Source organism: Salvia hispanica, chromosome 6 (assembly GCF_029641045.1).
Source record: "Salvia hispanica isolate PSC_SH4W2 chromosome 6, Shi_PSC_v1, whole genome shotgun sequence".
NCBI classification, from domain to species: Eukaryota; Viridiplantae; Streptophyta; class Magnoliopsida; order Lamiales; family Lamiaceae; genus Salvia; species Salvia hispanica.
The window spans coordinates 21,200,910-21,222,582 of NC_142697.1; the positions used below are offsets into that span (position 1 = coordinate 21,200,910).

General features: G+C 34.5%; 1 long non-coding RNA gene across 1 annotated transcript; it reads left to right on the forward strand.

Annotated features, from left to right (window-relative positions):
* The first annotated feature begins 14,750 nt into the window (after positions 1-14,750).
* LOC148923348 (uncharacterized) lies at positions 14,751-16,469 on the forward strand. Its single transcript, XR_016132625.1, has 2 exons — positions 14,751-15,028; positions 16,097-16,469. It is a non-coding gene; the product is annotated as an uncharacterized LOC148923348 (long non-coding RNA).
* Positions 16,470-21,673: the final 5,204 nt, after the last annotated feature.

The window sequence follows — 21,673 nt, forward strand, 5'->3', positions numbered from 1 at the left end:
GGATACATTTTCTCCTATAACAATCTTCCCATCAGGTTTGGTTTTTCCTGCTATGAATTCCTTGATGAACTTGCTGAAGGTGGGTATTTTCAGAGCCTGCAAAAAGGGTAGGTTAATCTCCAGCTTACTAAATATTTCCACAAGGTCCTCAGTATCATCTTTCTTTTTCTTGGCTTCTCCTCGATATGGGAATGGTTTGGGTCGCTTTACTGCATTCGTGGAACTCCCTGCTGGGGCTGCACCTGTCTCCCTGCTTCCCTCTTTAAGTTCCAACTCAGGTTCTGGATCAAGGAAAAATGGGTCACTTAGTCGAGGCATAGATCCCCTTAAATCTCCCTCCTGGAGGTCATCCTGTATAGGAATTTCTCTGAGTCCAGGATCATCTCCTCGAGACTTCTGATTCCCCTTTTCTCCGTTCATCTGTGAGGGTGTCTCCTCGTTTATCACTTGCTTCGGTCCTTCATAGCCTTTCCCCGATCTCAAGGTAATTTGACTAATATTTGCTCGGTCTGGTGGTTTGACAGTGGCAGGCAATTTCCCTTCATTTCCCCGCATTTCGTTCAGCGACGTGGCCAACTGGGACATCTGCTTTGCCAACATGTCCATGGCAGACTTCTGCTCCTGCTGGGCATCTTGAATTTTGTGCACCACGTCATTGTTAGCCTGCATGTTATTCTGCATGTGTTGTTGGAAATTTACCAGGTCATGCACCATGTCATCAAGATTCCGCTGTGGTCGGAAACCTTGAATTGAACTGGGATTAAATCCTTGATTTTGATTGGTTCCAACCACCTGGTTCTGGCGAAAATTTCCCTGACCTCCCTGATTATTGTTGTACTGGGTTGCTGGACCTGGGTGACTCTGTTGGAAATTTTGATTGTTTCCTGAATTGTTCCTCTGATGCGGTGGCACATAAGAATTCCCTTGGTTGCTCTGGTTCCTGTTGTTCCAGTTATGCTGATCCCCTTGGTTACGGAAATTCCAGTTGTTCAGCCCCTCTTGCTGCTTCCCTGCCCAGTTAGAATTATGCTGTGGTCCTTCCTGATTCCGGCTGGGCCATGTCTGCTGGTTCTCCGCTGGACCTGGGTGTTGTGACTGTGGTTGTTGGTTCCCTTCAGCCCATCTGAAACAAGGATTGTCCCTCCATGGTGCCTCCTTAATCTTCCACTGGTTCCAGTTGGTATTTTGATTACTTTGATTCCAATTCCCCATTGCATTCACTTGAGCTTGGAAATCTCCATCGAGTGAGGGATTATTGTAAAATTGAAGCTGATGTTCTTCTTGACCTGGGTTTTTTTCCTTATCAGTCGACCCAGGGGTATTTTTCTTTTCAATGGCATTTAGCAGTGCCTTCTCCAGTCGATCTATTCTGTCTCTAACCTCTTCTCCTTCTCGTTCCTTAACTGTGTTCGCGGAGCTTCTCCTCATGATAGCACGCGGGCAGTCATACGCCTTCTTCGCGTCGATTAATCTTCCCAGAATCTCGCGTGCCTCGCTTGCCTTATTCTTGGTGAAATTCCCCCCGCTCGAGGAATTCATTAAGTCCTTGGACTCAGGATTTGCCCCTTCGTAGAATAGATAAAATGTTTCAGCCTCCGTCATCCTGTGATTTGGGCAAGCGTCAAGCAGGCCTTTAAACCGAGACCAATATTGGCTTAAAGATTCATCGTAGTCCTGCTTACACTCTTGAATTTCTTTTTTCAAAGCGTTTGTCTTATTGGACGGAAAGAAATAGTCCAGGAACTCCAATTTGAAATCCCTCCATGTGGTGATCGAGTCAGGTGGAAGCCTCAGCAACCAAGTGTTTGCCTCTCCTTTCAATGCAAATGGAATCGCTCGCAGGCGATAGTCCTCCTCGGTAGTTTCGTTAGGCCTTTTCTGGATGCTACATAGCTTACTAAACTCGTTCAAAAACTCATAAGGACACTCATTCCTCCGTCCAGAGAATGTAGGTAAAACGCCCAGCACATTCGTCTTGATCTCAATAGACCGCTGACGTTGATTTGACACTATGGCATGAGCTGGCTCTCCGTCGAGATGTGCAGTTAGCGAACCAATCTCTGGGTCTAGGTCCACTAAGTTTGCCATTACAGACTCCTCTTCCTCCCTTTCCGAATGCTCAGTTTCTGACGACGACCGTGAATCCTCTTTCCCCGATGAATTCCACTCTTCTTCACTCCCTGATTCAAACGGAAATGGATCTACAGTTGACAACCCCGATCTGGTAGTTATGGCGGATGTTGATTCCTTAACTTGCCACTTCAACTGCACGTTCCTTGACCAAGATGGGTTGCTCCAGATTCCTGACCTTGAGCCCTTGCTCATAAACTGCCAAAAGCGAAATTCAAAAGATTAAAACTATTTACACCAAATCTCTAAACACATAAACAAACTACGCCATCCATCCCCGGCAACGGCGCCATTTGAAGAGTTGATTTTCTGCTTGCTGTATCCTTTCAATTTCTAATTACACACTTCCTAGATCCAGTAAATCAACTAGATCACAAGGTCTAGAGACTCACAAGACTGGAAGTCTGGTCGTTGGTACGCAAACAATCCTTCAAAACCCTCAACCACAGATACTAAACTAGCACAGGGAAGTAGGGATCGATCCCACAAGGATGGACTCGTATAGTACATGCATAGAGATTTGGAAGCTATTTTTGGGTTGGCTGCTGCCACGCATATTTTGGGTTGAGGAATTTAACTAAGTGAATTTGGAAATAAAGTATGCTATGCTAACTGCTAGATCTAGGCAAAAAATGAATTATGTATAAGAACTAAATCAAATCAACTACTAGATCTGGGACTTCTACGAACATCTCTAGACCAAGGAGATTAAAACAAGTGGGGACCAAACTCTGAAAAAGGTAAGTACGGACAGAATCGAATCTGCAGCCTAACTAACTAAAGCATCAACTGAATTGACTTCATCTTCTTCAACGAACACAAATAAATGCAGAGATCGAGAAAAACAAACTCAGATGTAGATTGGAAACATAATTTTAACAGAAAACTAAACAACGACGGAAATTAAACTGCTAGACGAAGCAAACCAGGCAGAACAAAATTTCCCATAATCTCATGCACAAATTTCACCTCCCCTGTTCAGATCCACACTTCGGATGCTAAATCCACTCCGGATCCAAGCATCCGAACAAAAATCCAACCGAACACAACTTCAATACCACGATTCTCGAATCTCCTAAAATATTCAGCAACAAATTCAAGAGAACATCTCAAATAAACAAACCAAAATAGCAAGCGTCATAATAATCAACACGAAATCCAACTTCATCAAGGCAAATCAAACGTAAACAGAACGGTTAAACTAATCCAGCAACAAAAACAGCAAGCTCGACTTCCAAAAGTGAAGTTCGAGACGGAACAGAGTAGTAAACAGAAATTAAGAGAACAATTGTTTCTTCGCCCTCAAGGGACGGTGGTGCACTGATACGTAATTCACGAAAACGAAAACCACCCCAAATTTCCCATATCCCTAGTGTGTGTGCTAAGAGCGTGACTGTGTGTGGAGTGTAACCGATCTGCCATTCTTGTTGCGCACTCCTTTATTTATAAGCTTCGAGGTGGGGCCCAGCGAGGTATTGATTGACTTGATTGCCCTCAGCTTTTGGCTTCCTTCCTCTAGCTTTTCCTCGTGATTCCGTTCCTGCTCCTCGCTAGATATCCTCCTCCAGCATCTCCTGGATCTAGCGCTACACACACACCTGGCTTAACAAAACTTGTTAGATCCAGCAGAAATGTGATGTTTTTCACTACATAACCAATGCATGAAATTAGCCTTATCAAGACTCTCTAGGCACTACCCGAGAAAACATTGGTGTAGTGGAGTGACATGCTCTTAGGTGGTTGGTCGGTTGATTGGTGCACATTGCATGTTCCAAAGTCTTACTTTCGAGTGAATGCGGGGTCAATCCAATAAGTTTTGAGGACTTGTGTGGGTCGGCGTGATGTGAGAAGAATGATCATAGAGGTCTAAAGAGTGTGTTTTGTATTGACTTGCTCGGGACGAGCAAGACTTAAGTTTGGGGGTATTTGATGTGAATCAAATTGTAGTCCTTTATTGCATTATGTTAACGCACTTTTTAAGATGAAAAATGGACTCATTTTGATATATAGTAGGACAAAAGACCAAACTATAAGAGAGAGAGAGAGGAAAAAGAAAACATGGTCCAATTCTAAACAGTAATCAGCCCTTGAATATCATTTTCAAATTCTTCTACAAGTCCACCGTTGCATTCACCTTCGAAAGAGCTTCGCGTGGATACCTCGCACGCCTCAATCGGAGTCCGGATGAAGAAGATATGGCTGTTTTACGAAAACTGCGCAGTGCAGTGAAAAAACGTCCAGCCGGGCGATTTCTGACCTAAAAAACGCCCGGCCAGGCAAAGTTGACTGGGCCTATTTTTTCAGCCCAAACTATATAAAAAGCTAGGGCACGACTTCCTATGCGACTTTTGGCGGCTGGAACGATTTTTGAGAGAGATTTGGAGCTTGGAAGCCACACTTGAAGAAGAAGAGCAAGATTGAAGCTTCATCCACCCAAGCCTTGTCCCCCATGGTATCTTTAGCTTGTTTCCTTGTTATTGTGACCACCATGGGTGGCTAGAGCTTGGGATTACTCCTAATTTGTAGTAGGGTTGTTGAACATGAACTTCTTTATTTGAATTTTTATGATTTCCTTTGCTTTTTAGCTTTTATCTTTGGTGATTATTCTTATCCTTGTTGAGTTGAGCATGTAAACTTAATTTGGAAATTGCCTTAATTCTAATGTCTCTTTAACTTAGAATAAGGAGCAAACTAAGATAAGGAACCTTCGAGTTAGAACCGATTAGGTGATAAACCGGGGGTGGATCATTTGTGTTGAATTGTGTTAGAAGCTAATCCCGAGCTTACTATGCGACTGTAGGAGTGAGGGGTTGGTGAGTAGAGCCTAGGAGACGTGATCAGCCTATCCTAGGTGTACAATTCCTCGATCAGTGATCAGCTGCGAGTGAGTGAAAAATTAACACGATCCCTAAAAGCATTGGAAAAATAATTAGGAAATAGAAGTCATGTGAAAAAACAACCCGAACCAAATTAGGAGTAGTTCTTTCCCCTTTATTGTGTTAATCTCAAGTTAACTTTCTCGATCTTTCTATTTGAGTCGTTTGTCCAAACCTATAAAATTACAAATTTATCGCTTTTTAGTTAGATTTAATAGTTTTAGCAATTAATCTCCTCCTTGTGGGTTCGACACCTTTTATACTACATTGCGCGTCTGTATACTGGCAGAAGTAGTATTTTTAGGGATTTATAACTTGTTTTGTGTACTTAAATTGCACCCTAAAAATCAGAACAAGTTTTTGACATTATTGAGCATGTGTCACCGAGGAGAGAAGGGTCAGTCGCTCTGCATCACCGTTTAATTGTATGTATAATTTATATATTTTTGGTATTACATGGAAATTATGTGTGAATATATTATTTGGTATAGAACAAGAAGTACATGTACCAATGATAATGTACAATTGATAAGAATTTTGTGAATATAAATCCGAGATGCGTGTTAGACTATCTAATTGACTAATTGTAACATCCTGAAAATAGATTTAGGTTTAGAAGGAATGTATTATTACATTAATGAAACCATTAAATTAAAGATAGAAAATACTTTTGGAATTGATGCTTGATTCTTGAATTAGTGGTTTAAGTTTTGGAATTTTCAAAAGTACGCTTAATAATTTTATTAACGGTGGCTAATTACTAATCAGTTCCATTGTACTTGCTATAAAGGTTTATCAATGTTAATATGTTAATGAAAATTCTCTCATCATTAAACCAATGAGTTTTGATTAATGGAGTTAAACATGAAATTAAATTTTTGGAAGATCCGACCCTACAGTGGTTAGAATATAGGATCGATTCTTAATTAATTTGACAAAAATAATATTATAGCAATAGTGAATATATATATATATATATAGGTGTATTCATATGCTTTTCCTATTTTATATGCTTTTTCCTTTTTAATCTCAACCATTCATTCTTAACATCTAATGGCCGAAATTAAGGCCTGATTATACATTTTTTATTAATTAAAAATATGGAAAAGGGCTTTTTAGGGAATGACAATATTGGTGGTTATGGAAAGTCCATAATTTTCTCCTCACCAAATATTGCATCGGTTTTTTTCTTCTTCTCCCAGATTTTTTTTTCTCTTTCATCGTTCTTTCTTCTCTTTCAGCTTTCAACGTTAGTTCTTCGGTAAAAATCCGGTGGTAAAATCGTGCATTATAAATTAATTTTTTTACATTATTTGTTTAGTTATATGCATTTTAGTGTGCACAGTGTATAACATTAATTTGTTCTATAGTTTTTTATACATTATTCCCTGTATATTGTACATTATTAGGCAATAATTTATAATTATTAAGTTATCTGAAGCAATTACCAATTTTGTGAAGCAAACATTTTGTACCTACATATCCAAAACTTTCTAAAAACACCTAGTTCAGGAGTATCCAAAATATTTAGTACCAAGAAATCCAAAACATTCTAAGATATCCAAAGCATTCGAACCCACAAATTCAATGTCCATCGTGCATTCCCTATATAGGCGGTCAACCTTTTTCCCTCGTGCCTTCCTCTTTTCCCCATCTTCATTAGATGTACTAGCCTCTACTGTCTGTTGTTCCCTAAGTCTCTCCCTAAATTTGTGGGCAATTGCTAGAGGCAGAACATCGTCCACAACCTCATCTATAGCCAATCTTGGATGTTTGGTCGCTGCAAAAACGAATAAGTAAACAATTTACATTAATGCATAATAATAACTGACTAATATACATAGCGGACTTTATAATAATGTTAATGACCAGTACAATAATGCAGAAAATGCTCTACAAAATCTCAAAAATACGTTTACAACTTCTACAAACATTAAATTAGCTATGGAATACAGTTGTAATGCCAAAAAACATCAAAAGAATGCACCAAGACTATTAAATAATGCATGAAACTTTTTTCTAGTAGCAATAAAGAACAATAATGATGAAATCCAAACAAATAATTCAAATTATGTATTGAATAATGCTTAAAGATTTGCAACCAACATCAATAATGTTGGTATCCAACCGAATAATGCAGATAAATATCTAATTAATGCAGAAACCACGGAAACCACACCAAATTAGTCTGCAGACCCAACAAAATTAACACCTTAGTTTCGGAGTCGTGGATTAAAAACAAGATCACCAATTTCATGTCGATTTCATCCCCAAAACTTACTGTCAGAACACATACCACTAACAAATCAACAATAAACTTCCAATTTTGCATAACCCAACATCTAATACTCACAATTTCACATTTTATCTAAGAAATCGCGCTAAAAATTGGAACTTTTTAAGCGTACCGTGGATGGAACACCGATATGAACAGTGGACCGAGGGCGCGCACGAACTGCAGCGGGATCTTCAACACTCGGAGCGAACCTTTTCACGGTGGCAATCGAAGTCGCGGAAGTCCTAGGGTTTTCAAAGGCGGCGGCTAGGGTTTGACGGATTTTGAAGAGGAGAGGAAGTTTTTTGATCATGGTGTGATGGATGGAATGACAGAGGAGCGAGAAGGTGAAAGGTCTATCAAATTGCTGCTTAATTATCGGACCTTCCGTTTCCAGACAGTTTATGTTTACTATTATACCCTGGTAATGCACGAAATTAGACCAATAATGCAGGACGGGATTAAATTCGATTTTTTAATCTAGACCCTCTACTGCTTTCATCCAATGGATGATATTTAAAAGGAAATAGTATCTAAAGGGGTGAAAGTAGTTTAATGCTCCCCTATATATATATATATATATATATATATATATATATATGGGTGCACTATGGTGCCACCATAGATAGGATAACACCATACCACCAATATAGTCCGTTAGATCTCATTTATGGACGCCTAGGATTAAGTTTCGTGAAAAAACACGGGTTTGCAGTCTACTGTATTAGATATTGCAGTCTACTATATTAGATATTGCAGTCGTGGTAAACTGCAATCTTGTTATGGTAAGACTGCAATATTCAATGAACAGCACTGCAATCTGGTAACGTAAAATTAGAAATTTCCTATTTTACCCCTCCGTGTTTTTACACGTGGCAGCATGACAAGCACACGATTTTCAGATCCAATGGCCTAAAATGGTGGTATGGTGTTACAATAAAGAGGGTTGTCATCTTAGTACATCCCTATATATATATATATATATAGAGAGAGAGAGAGAGAGAGTTGTGATCAATGTCGAACCATTTTTAAGGACCGAACTAGAGACCAAATTAGGACCCTCCATTTTTTTAATCTTGTGGTTAGGATTAATTTACCATCATTTCATTATTTTATCCCAAAGAAACTTGCTCAAGAGTATTTTGAGAAATCAATATATTATGAAACATAAAATACGTGTTTCCTCTTATCTCTCAATTCTTCAATCGCCGATCTGCCTGAATCGATCGATCTCCTTCATCTTCATCTTCATCGATCTCCTTCTCGTAATCTCCTTCAATCTTCATTGATCTCCATCATCGGACAATTGTGTTGCCTCAATTGCCTCAATCGCGATCTGCTTGAATCAGAGTCACTAGTGTCGTCATCAATTGCCCCTCTGTCGCCATCGATTGCCCCTCTGTCGCCATAATCGGAGTGACTGGTGTCGTCAGCCAGGAGTTTCTCTCCGTCATTCCAGACAGAGACTACCCCGACCAATCCCTCAATTTGCTCGCCTCCAAGCGCTTCACCGAAAATCGGATTGTTTGTGAAAAATTAGTAATGATGTGATTGTTTGTGATAATTTATGAGAAAAATTGGCGCTGGTGCTTGTGAAATTGGTAATGATGTGATTGTTTGTGATAATTTGTAGAAACCGCATCGGAATTCAATTACTCTGCACTGTTTTTTGGCTGGGATCTGGTCGAATTTGGGGATCGTGTTGTTGATTTGTTGTTTTATTGTGTTTATGTGTTTGTTTGTGGATAATGAGTTGTGTGTGTACTTCAATTTGCAGATCTAGCTAGTTCATGGATGAGTTGTGCATTTTTTTAAAGAAAATAAGAGCATTTTTTACTGCTGAATTTGTAAAATCTTCTTTTTTGATAAAGAGCTGAACCATTCTGCAACCATACCTGACTTATTAAAGGCATAATCTTCTTCTTCTTTTTTATTGATACAACAGCTATGCAAATTGCACTTGGAACACGGACACACACACACACACACAAGCATGATACATGCAAAATCGAGAAGAGGACGAAGCTGCAGAGCAGCGTTGTCTTTCTCAATCATCGCAGTTGATTGAAGGCATTTCAAATTGGAGAAGAACTAGTATGGAAATCGCCAATATTTAGATTTCTATATTACTTCATTCTTCATTCAACTAGGATATTACTTCTTTCAGTTGGATTATTACTTCATTCAACTAGGATGTTACTTCTTTCAGTTAGATTATTATTTCATTCAACTAGGATATTACTTCTTTCAGTTAGATTTTTACTTCATTCAACTAGGATATTACTTCTTTCAGTTAGATTATTACTTCATTCAGTAAGATTATTAAGTACTTCATTATTTAACTTTCTTATTACTTCATTGACTAAGTCATTACTTCATTTTCTGTTTTACTACTTCATTCAAATAGTTCCATCACTTCATTCGACTAGGTTATTACTCTAAGGATTTTGGAGCAGATAGGAAAGAGTGATCACTATTTCATTCATACGTGCAATTAATTCATTCAACATGCATGTATATCACTTCATCAAAATAGGTTTTTACTTCATTGAACTTCAAGTGAGTGATTACTTCAATCCACTACCTTGTTAAATGAGGTTATAACTTTATCAATGAGGTTATAACTTCATCAAAATAGACTGTTTTATTGTGTTTATTTCGGATGCTGGACGGTAAATTTCGGATTGCAGAAGAACAAATTGTTGTATGCATAGTTTGCAAAAAGTTATAATTGTAATGAACTAAATAACGTACTTGATGAAGTTATAACCTCAAGTAATGAAGTAATATGAACTGAACTGTGTTGTATGCGTAGTTTGCGAAGAATTATAATTGTAATGAACTAAATAACGTACTTGATGAAGTTATAACCTCGAGTAATGAAGTAATATGAACTAAATTGTGTTGTATGTATATGTAGCTGGATTTCTACATGTGTTGAACGTGAAGAATTCAGATTACTTCGTGAGATCAGATTACATCTCAAGCTTACCTTATGAATCTCATGGAGAATTCAGATTATGGATGATTTACAAACACCAATTGACACTCTTATTTATACAAATTTAGATTTAGAGGTAGAAAAAGATGACAACTTATATGAAGGTTCACGGTTTTTTCGATTTTTTTTATACCTTATGTGTTTTTAATTTTGATAAAGTTATTTAACCAATCCGATGAAAAATCTATTGTTGAACCTTGTTGATGAATGAATTATATTTAAAAATTTGTATTTTTTCAATTTTTTCATGCTTATAGTGATAAACGGATTAGTATGAACTAATAGTTTAGCTGAATGAAGTAATCACCAAGTTGAATGAAGTAATATTACCATAACTAGGTTGTATGCATAAGTTTGTGTAGAGCTATACTTATTATGAACCAAATATCCAATTGAATGAATTATATTTAACAATTTATATTTTTTCGATTTTTTCACACCTGTAGTATAAACATATCATTAATGTTGTAATAGTTGAATGAAGTAAATGCACCAAATACGACGAGGTTTGTCGGCATGATTCAAGAATTGTGAGAAGATACAAGTGATGTGCTTATTTCCTTATAGTAAATTATTTCATTCAAGTAGGTTCCATACTTCATTCCTGTAGTTATTTACTTCATTCATGTAATTATTTACTTCATGCATGTTGTTTATTACTTCATTGTAATTTGAATTTGAATTTGTTTAAATATTTAGCAGACATTAAATCAAATAGACTGTGAAAGTGTTTTATTGATGAAATATTTATTCTTTATTATGACGTATTCGTATGTCAAGATTGAACCTACCTATTATTCATCCTAGTAGGTTCATTACTTCATTGCAGAAGTTTATTACTTCATTATTGTAGTTTATTACTGTGCGTGAACTAAAATCGTTTAAATTTTCTCCAAAATAGTCAACTATTCCCATAGTAGGAGAAAGTTGTAAACAACATAATCCTCACTATATAAACCCCATAACCAATAGAAAATCTCCATCACAAAAAAGGAAAAAAACACAAACTTATCCAATACAAGAAATCATCCAAAATTGACACACCAACACATCTCAATGGGCTGCGCCGTGATTTTAGGCACTACCCATTTGTTAGGCGTGGGGATGGACTGCACAAATGTTCTCATCAGCATGTCACCGTGCCTCAACTACATCTCCGAAACTCTTCATTTCGTTCCTCCAATTTGATTTCTCACCCAGCTGTGAGTTAAAGGATTTTTCCCCAGCGTTTTCTTCACCTGTAGACAAGAAACACATAACAACAATTCAACATTTGAAACATTGTTTATATTACATCATTAAAATAGTTTGTAACTTCATCATATTTAGGTTCTTTAGTTCATTACAAGTATACTCCTAGCTAAATATACATACAAAACAAGTCAGTTTATATTACTTCATTCCATGAAGTTATTATATCATCAAATAGGTTATTTAGTTCATTCAAATTAATTTCTTAGCAAAATATGCATACAAAACAGACCAGTTTATATTCCTTCATTCATAAGGTTATTACTTCGTCAAATAGCTTAGTTGATTCATTCAATTGTTATTTCTTCACGAAATATGCATACAACATAATTACTTCATCCCATGAATTTACTACTTCATCAAATAAGTTAGTTACTTCATTCACTGCTATTTCTTAGCAAAATATGCATACAACACAGTTAATAAAATTCATATGAACATCAGACGAACTTTCCTTGCGATTTGATTTCCACGAAGCAATGTCTCCAAATTATGAAGTAATAAATCAAATTAAGAAGATACAGATTATTTTTTACCACATAATTCAAATGAGTCCAGAAATGAACTAGAAACACACATTAACAACATACAATCAAAAAAACAAAAATCAAGCATCAAACTAATAGCCTCATCAAATGAAGTAGTAACCTCGTGAAATAAAGTAATATCCTCGAGAAATGAACTATATCGACTTACACAACCAAATTTTTTTATACATTTTCTCTCAAATATAAAAAGTACAATGAAGTAATTGATTTATGCAACAATCAAATGTTGAAGTAATCGCTCCTAAAGAAAAATCAAAGCCAAAAATCAAATGTGTCTTACCTGAATCAGAGGGAGGTTCGGCCAGAGGTTCGACCAGAAGATGGAGTAATCTCTCAAATATCAAAAGTATTGTGAAGTAATAAAAAATTAATCGTTGTTAGTTCATCACATGAGGTTAATACTTCATCAGATAGGTTATTTAGTTCATTACGATTATAATTATTCGCAAAATTATGCACACAACGCAGTTCAGCTCATTGTTTATTACTTCAGTCCATAAGTTTACCTTCAAGCCGACCAGCAAAAGAACTTCACACGAGATTAGCTTTGTCGACCCGCTGCGAAGTAGGCACCAACAAACGATTATATTTCAACCCTAATTGAACTATTTACCCACTGATTGATGAACTAATCGGCGTACATTTGAAACAGTAAATCGAAGCAATTTTAGTCATAGACTTCAAAATAGGAAGTTCAGAAAAACAATATAATATAAACCTTCACCTTCCATTGATGAATTTCTGGTGTCAACTATTTCAAATCGCGTGGAGATGTGGACGTCGGCTGATGGAGATGTTGAAGTTTGCGGATAGATATGCTGAAATCGATGGATTGGGATGCTGAATCTGTGGTTAATCGATGACTATCGGTAGACGACTTTCGTGTGTCAACCATTTCGAATCTGTGGTCAATCGACTTGAATCAGCTTGAGATGTCGTCGATTGTAAAAGAGGAAGTTGTGGAGTCGTCGATTTTGGCAGAGAAGCAGCGTTTAAGCGTCGATTTGCAGTAGAAATGAGAGTCGATTTGGGGTAGAAGATGAGTGTCGCTTTGTAGAAGAAGATTCGTCGCTCTGTGGAAGAAAATTCGTTGATTTGTGGAAGTATTCTTCGATTTGGAGAAGAAGAGAGCAAGAGAGATGAGAAAGAAGAGGAGCATCGTGAATAAGGAGAAACAACATTGAATTTTTTTTACCCTAGATGTAATTTGACCGAAATACCCCTGATTTGAAGTATATTGCTTACATAATGAAGTAGCGAAATTCATGAGACATGGTTTAATCCCATCCATTAAAATCTAGATCTAAGGGCCCTAATTTGGTCTCCAGTTCAATCTTTAAGACTAGATTTGTGAATAATGAGACTCTCTCTCTATATATATATATATGTATAGGAATGTGATCAAATGAAAACTCTAAATATTGTACAAACTCAAAACTATGATCTGAACCATTGAAAAATGTCAACAGATCACAAAAAAGCATCAACAGAAAAATGTCAATAGAATTTCAACGGTGGTCAATGATTGATGTTGTGTTGATATTGTGTTGATACTGTGTTGACATTAAAATCTTGAAATTTTACACTGTGTTGATATTGTATTGAAACTGTGTTGAAGTTGAGTTGAGGAGTTTTGAGTTTGTACAATATATAAGTTTGCATTTTATCACTACCCTATATATATATATATATATATATAGAGAGTCCCATTATCCACAAATCCACTCTTAAAGACCGAACCACCGAACCCTACCAAATTAGGGCTTTTAGATCTAGTTTTTTATGGATAAGATACAAAAATTTATAAATTATTATCGCCTTCATCACGAGCCTATTTTAATTCATCTGAAGGTAAATAAGTCATACTAACATGTTACGAAGATTTAACTTCGTTCCAGAATATATTACTTCATTCTATTAGGTTTTTACTTCATTCTAGTAGGTTTTTACTTCATTCCAGTAGGTTTTTACTTCATTCCAGTACGTAAATGTGGTTACGCCGTCGCGTGCCGTTCTTTCTCTCTACAATACCTATCACCAACGCCATGGCGCTAATATGGTTTAATAAACACATGGAATAATGTAATAAATTATTTGAATGAAGTATGTGTAGAAGCATTTGAAGTCCTACGGGAATGAAGTAAAAATCTTATCCAATGAAGTAATAACGTTTCTGAATGAAGTAATAAACTCACTTGAATAAATTGCATTTTTAAATGTTAATCAAGCAAAAACCCACGTCAATGAATTTGAATGAAGCATATGTTGAATCATTTCAAAACCTATTGGAAGCAAGTAAAAACATGTTGTAGTTTCAAAGTATTACGTACATAATGAAGTAATAAACCTATATAATGAAGTAAAATGGGCTTGTAATGAAGCCGAAAAAATTTTCACAGCAGCACATCTCATCAAAAAACCTGATCTAATGGCCCAGATTTGGTCTCTAGTTCAGTCTTTAAAATTGGTTCAACATTGATCACAACTCTATATATATATATATATCTATATAGGGGTGCGTTAAGGTCCTAATGCCCCTAAGTCTTAAACATAGCACTAATTTAAACCGTTGGATCGATTAATCTAATGGCCATGATTAATAAACACGCGCTACATTATGTTAATGTTTTCGTACATTAAAGGGCAATCTCAGTATGTAAACATTAGACGGTTCATTTTTAAAAACTGCATGTACTGAAAATCTGGGAATTAATTTCAATTACGATTCATTTTCTCTCCTACTCTCTCTCTCACCTTTACTCCCACCCTCTCTTCTCCCTAATCAATTGATGTTTCTCAAAAAACCCTAAACGCCGCCACTCACCATCACTGATTTTTTCTCCCCTCTCAACGCATTTCTGACGGTGAAGACGACGAAAAATCGGTCAATTTCCTAACACCAGCAAGTTTTACTTTTCTCATATCGACGACGATGGCGATTTTCCCGGTATTTCTCTTGTTCCCGTACATTATTTCATACCATTTGTTATGTCTACTGTAATCTAATGTTGTTGAGGGTTTTTTCGCTGATTCGGAGGGGGATTTCGAGAATGATTGTAGTTGATTTACTTTTTGGATTCTGTTAAGTTGTGTTGCTATACAATTCCCTTTTTGATTTCGTACATTTGTTGGAGTTTTTGTTCTTTGTTGAGGATGGTTCGATTGTAATATTGACTGTGGATTTCATAGTAGGGAATCTCAGATGAACATTCTTTTTTCCTTATTGTTGTACGGTGGTGTTGTTGTAAACTGCTCTGTTTTTCCTCTCTTTTTTTGGGAAGCTTCTAATGCTCAGTTTTTCCCCTCTTTTTTCTGTAAACTGCAAATGATACATTATACATGCATACTTGTACATTAGTTAAGAACATCCTTCTCCGTTACATCAATTACATGGAAAACCTGCTGCTACATCATTAGGGTACAATAATTTTCTTCTGATACATCATCTGTGTAGAAATTTGTATCAAGTTGTACTACATTATTCATTAATATATGTATATTAATTTTCACTGATTTAGTAATGGTGTTGGCATTGTTTTTTTTTTTTTTTACATTTGGGTCGTATACATTACTCACCAAATTATGTACATTAGTATATGCTAAGAGATACATTATACCTGAATACTTTTACATGAGTTAAGAACATTCTTCTGTGGTACATCATTTAAAGTGAATAGTACATAAGAGCTTCTGCTTGTACACAAAACTTGCTGCTACATCATGTAGATTGGACTTTATGTCATGTTCTAATACATTATTCGCTCTTGTAAGTACATTGTTTTCAAACGTTATTCATTCTTGTAAGTATATTATTTTCAAATAATTTGTTTGCAAGTCGTATACATTATGTTTGCATATGTTACATTAGTTTGTCATGTATGTTCCATTAGTCTTAATTTCCTAGTAATGTATACTAAATGTATCTGTAATGCAATCGTATGTTTCCCAATGATGTAAGATTTTATTTACCAACAATGTAACCTTTTCGCTAATGATTGAATCTATTGTTGCATAGGTAATAAGAGGGGAAGAGTATTATTTGATGAGGACTTTGAAGATGACTTGCCCATTAGTTTGGTCTATCAGATGAGGAATGAACGTTCGGAGATTGAAGAAATGGGAGCAGATGATGTGAACTAAGTGGCGGCAAGAAAGAGGACACACTTTACTTCAGGAGGTCTGCATTAGATATTGTGAATATGATACTGGAGCTCAATCGAAGACAGATAGAAGCAGTCATTGAAATGGGATTTGGTCTTATCTTGAACTATACAAAATATATTTGTAATGTAATCGTATATTTTCTAGTAATGTAAGATTTTATCCCAAACAATGTAACTTTTCACTAATGATTGAAATAGTTAGTCATGATTTAAAATATCGATCAATTACTCTATTATAAAGAACACTGAATTATATAAATTATAAACAAATGTATATATACATTAACCAAATAAAATCTTACATTAGAGGGTGTATACGAAAATAATGTCAAACTCGAAATTTGATGGGTGTGTACTATAATCTAGCCCAATGGATAAGTTAACCCTAGGGCACTGGATCTACCTTCCTACCCTTAGGAAACGTTGTGTTGGTGTGAGTACTACACCCTAGCCATATGGACTACTAAACCCTTGGGGAATGGCATCAACTTTCGGCCCTTAGGGAACCCTAATTTTGAGTCATACAAAACACTGAATAATGTACATTACCACATATGTATGTATACATTAAACAAATAAAATCTTACATTATACATTAACTTACATAATACGTACATTAATATTAGTATACTTGCGAGTTGAACATAGCAAATCTAACATGCTATCTACATTACAACAACGCAAGTTGTACATTACAAATACGAACAACAATATTGTAAACTGCAAAATTCAGATTGGTTCACGCAAAATACAACCATCGGGAACAAAATAACACAATTGGATGAATGAACTAAGCATAAAGTGTTAATACATAAAATTATACATCTCAATAAGCATTCAAAATATGAACGCTATAAAAAAATAGGTGCTAAATTCTCGAATCCTTTACAATGAAAGTCGACAAAAATAAAATAAAAGACCGTCTTCTGTAGTTGAAAACACCGAAATTAATGAAGGTATAGCACACGAACTTCTCGAAAAAGGAATGGTGATTATCTCCTAGAATTGCAAAAACTGTTCCAAAAACAAATGAATAAGTTGGAGAACTAATAAAAGTTTACATTATTTGAAATCACAAAAATACATTACACGCACATATTCGTAGAGTTGATGCTAGCAGATGATATAAAGAAATCCAATCACAAATCTTCCAGTAGAGTTGGTCTTTCGCTGAGTTTCTAAAGAGGTATGAATATATAAATCTCTGTCTACGTAAGTTTCTGTAGGTAGGCGACTAAGAAAGGAAATAAAATCAAATAATACAATTATAATACACGTCTAGATTGATGGAGATAATAAGGGAAGTGCATAACCGCTGCAATTGGCATCTCCCTAATCTACCCTTTTCCAATTTTTTAAATAATTTTATTAATTACATGTGGCATAATAACCGGCCATTAAATGGAAATAATCAATGGCTTGAGATTAGTTTTCTGTTTTACAAATATTTAGTGTAATGACCTGAATACATCCCTATCTATCTATCTATCTATATATATATATATATATATATATATATATTTAGTATGTTATGAGTTATACATGAATAATGATACAACGAGTGCATATGATAAATTTGGGAATTTAGAAAAGTTTATCAAAGTAATAATTTAAGAAGTGAATATTGCTTCATGAATAGGAACAATATACATACTAAGAGAAGAAAGAGAATCAGTGTTGAATACATGAGATCAATATCTTAATGCATAGTAAGAGTGAAAATAAGGCTAATGGGAAATTGTGGAAAATTTTAGAAATAATGACGAGGACCGAGAACGATAAATTAGAAGAGTTTAATGTTGAAGCAAGAAATCATGAATTTTTAGAATGTATTAAAACAATTTGAGTCTAATTTACTGATGATTACAATGTATATAATATATTCAAATTAAAAAGAGCCTATGGTTGTGTCGAGTGAAACAAGGAAGGGACCTAGAAAGTAGCGAAGTATCGAAAGGGAAAGAGCTTATGTTTGTAAGTCTACGAGGTGTTTGAACATTAAGAATGTTAGCATTGTATAAATGTTTTATTTTGAGAATATATGAACTTGATAAGTGATATAATATGAAATATGTTTAAATGTATAAAGTTGGCACGAGAGTGACTATATAAGGTTTATATGGATTTTATCATGAAGTAAATGTGATGTAAGATGTGTTTGTTGATATATGTGACGTTGCCCCGTGCTTGGTTAATTACATTGGGTATAGCTGGCATGTACGGCGTGTCATACGACTGCAGTACTGCAATACAAAAATGTGATGTTCGTCCTACAAGGATTATGCGGTATGAGTTGACTTCCGCCCTATATGGGCTATATGGCACCCGCTATTTGGGTTATATGTTGATGGTCTGTGTACCCATGTTTATTGCCGAGTACGCTGGGGTTATATGATGTGATTTGACTGCTATGTGGTGTGATCTGGTTTCTGTATGATGAGAGATTATTGCTCTGTAATGTTAGTAATTGATATATGATGATATCTGACGTTAAATATGGCTATATGTTAGTGTGACCTTTATAAACTATATGATATGAGATATCATTGAGACATAGAATGTGTGATATATGAGGATGATTTATGAATCTATGTATATTGTAACCTATAAGATGCTAATTCATATAATGAGTTCCATGAGGATAATATGATGATATATGAAAAGTTCGCTTGATAAATATACCAGAAAGCTTAGACAGGGTGGCATGTCCAGTATAAAGTTTTCAATAGTCCATTTCTGTTGCATGATTTTTATATATTAAAAAGTGAAATCTCAAAAGTTGTTTAAGTGTCCGCGATTATTAAATATGACATCACTTATTCTGTGATTTACGTTCGAGTCAGGGGTGTTATACTAATACTTCTCTGAGCTAATATAGTCATAAGTGAATGCCCCCATGAGCAAGCATAGCGATAATCAGATTATATTAAATTAGCTTTAACTGAGTGTAAAGTACAATATTACAAATAGAGAGATGATATACTATTAATTGTATCAGTTGAACTTGTCAATCAAACACGGACTCATAAGAAATGCAACAAAATATGTTATCAATGACAATAGTCGCCAAATGATAGATATAGACCTTTTTGTAATTGACAGTCTTTTATCATAAGAGAGTGAGTCAACATCTATAAACATGTAAGATGAAAGCACTTCAAAATATAATGACCTGAAATTCATTAATTCATTAAGCTAAAGAGTTAAATAATAATGTAGTGAAGAGTAAATGAAAAATAATAATGTAGTGAAGAGTAAATGAAAAATAATAAAAGAGCTACGTGAACAATAAGTGTATATTTAATTTTGAAGTATGAATATAGATTCATTAAGCATACGTATTAATTTCTTAGAAATATAAGAAGTTATTCACTTATGTAATAAGTCTTAATATATTTACTCAAAAGTGCATCATGTAAAGTAATATAGTGTCGTGATCCTTGTTTTAAACTCTTTAAGCTAAGACAATATATGTCTTTATAAAATCTTATTTCTATAGGTGGTATTTTGTTGGAAAAAAGTATATTGAGTGTCAAGAATGCTATGATTTTATAAAGTTAAAAGATTGTCAAAGTATGGGGCAGAGTTCCCTTATGACAGAGAAGATAGTTGTGTGGAACTGGCCACTCCACATAATTTAAATCTCTGTAGCGTCATTAATAAACTAAGAAACCAAATAAATCTTTACTCTTGGGTCTTGAAATATTAAGAAATGAGTTTTGTTACAACCCATTTGTTCAAAGGTTGTTTAAAGTTTCAACTTTGCTTTTGTGGTTAAAATGTTTTGCGGAGTCTATTGTGAAGTTATTTTTATTTTAATTTGGTCTAAGTATTTTTTTTATTTTACAAAAGTAATACATGATTTAAAACTAGACTAATTTTAGTAATTGTTACAATCTTTGATATGATTCTTTGGTGAGATAAGAGATTGTGAAAATAAATATAAAAAAATATAAGATTGGGAACAATGAAGTGGATCAAACTATATGGTGTACAGTCTAATTAAATGCTTGAGAGGATGTGATTTTTGTATCTTATTAAGTATGTAAAATTATAAATAATACTTAAAAGGAAGAACCACAAATTATATAGAAAGAGAACCGTCAAGAGATTTATTAAATCGATGAGAGTCTGAAAGTCGTAACAAATGAAAACTAAAGTGCAAAAAAAAAAAAAGAATATATATAGTTTAAATATTTAATATTGCTATAGAAAATAATTTCTTATCACATATCATAAAGGTGCACAGATTGTATAGCTAACTCTTAGGTCTATTTTAGAAGTTTCCCACTAAAAATATGTATTGAAAATTTATACATATAGTGAATGCAGCATAATTGATCTCATACATAGTGAAGATCAATCGTTTTGATTAATTGTTATAATAGTATGATTAGTTGATTAATTAAGGAGATAAATATATTAAGCCTTATATTAATAAGATAAAGTAAAAAGAAATTTTTACACTTATAACGAAGGATATGGTGATAGCATGAATCATATAAAAACATCCAAATAGTTAATCGGGTAGTATACTTTTGCTATATATTAAAAATAAAGTATTTTTTATCACATGTAGATTAATACTATGTCTGATTTGAATATATATAATAAAAGAGACAGGGAGAGAGTTATTCGAAAGCCACATTACGAAATAAAAAGAGTAACTAGTCTAAATCGGTATAAGTTATAAAACAGGGTCATATACAATTTTGAGAAAATTACAGGAGTTAAAAAAAAAATTATATATATATATATAATACTTAGATGTTTGTAATGAAAGTGTTTCAGACTTATTATGCATATGAGGGAGACTCATTATGCATATAAGGAAGTAATATGAAAAACTGAATAAAAAAAAAGAGAGAATAGAATAGAATACTCTTTTGCTTGTGTATACAGGTCAATATATTTTATTTTTCGGGATAACTGAACGCGGTGGATAATCAATTTTGCGGACAAAATTCTTAAAATGGGGAAGAATTATAATATCCCATACCCAAAATATACAAACTTTTACATATCTACATATTTCTTTGCAATGGCATATTTTATTGTCATATGAATAAAATATTAAGTGAGGTAATATAAAAAGAAATTTATTACAATGGATTAGTTAAAGTAATAAATGTATATACGTGTGTCCATGCATAATAAACGTGTGAGTATGTCCGGATGTCCCCACGCTGTAAATATATACTAATATATAAATATAGTGCATGCAATCATGCATGGAGTTTTAAACTTGTAAAATATGTGAGGGGAGGAAATTTTTTTTTATTATTATTTGTAAAGAGACGTGTCTCATTTATATTTCTTGTAGTATGACTAATGCTTTTTAAAGAAGGTGATAAAAATATTAAGTCGGTCTATACAATAAGATAAGGAGGTAAAAAGAATTATTTTTCAAATGGCAATACACTCTATTG